This window comes from Oratosquilla oratoria, chromosome 23 (genome assembly GCF_046742065.1).
Source record: "Oratosquilla oratoria isolate Oo_2021 chromosome 23, ASM4674206v1, whole genome shotgun sequence".
Classification (NCBI taxonomy): domain Eukaryota; kingdom Metazoa; phylum Arthropoda; class Malacostraca; order Stomatopoda; family Squillidae; genus Oratosquilla; species Oratosquilla oratoria.
The window spans coordinates 6,251,814-6,252,340 of NC_134799.1; positions in this window are offsets into that span (position 1 = coordinate 6,251,814).

Consider the following 527-nt stretch of genomic DNA (forward strand, 5'->3'; position numbering starts at 1 on the left):
TTTTCATATCAAAATACAGTATATTATTCAAACGAAAACATCTTACACTGAATCAGAACATGGCAAAAGAACACACCCTGAGTCCTTGTCTTGATGGGGGCCCAGTTTTGTGGAACAAAACGTACAGGACCCAAATAAGTCAAATTGGACTCTTTGAGGCGTTCATCCGAAGTAAAGGATAAAACTGCATCCCCTTCAGATGAATGGAATCGCTTGGTATAGACCAGAACAAAATATATAGACTACATCACCAGGATGAAACGCTTGTTACCAGTTTAACTTAAGAAGGTAGTCAGGAGAATCGCCCAATGTACTCCCGTTCTGGGGCATTGCTAGCTTTCGAAGTAGATCGCTGTTGAAAGGGCACAACTTCACAGGAACTTCTTGGTCACATTGTGAAGAGGGGAATGCCCAATCCTTATAGAATTGTACGGACACTTTCTCCTCCATTTCTCGAGGGCTTAATCGAGTAATGGTTGTAACTTTTTTTTTCAATCTACACAACAGACCTGTAACCGTTTCCCATC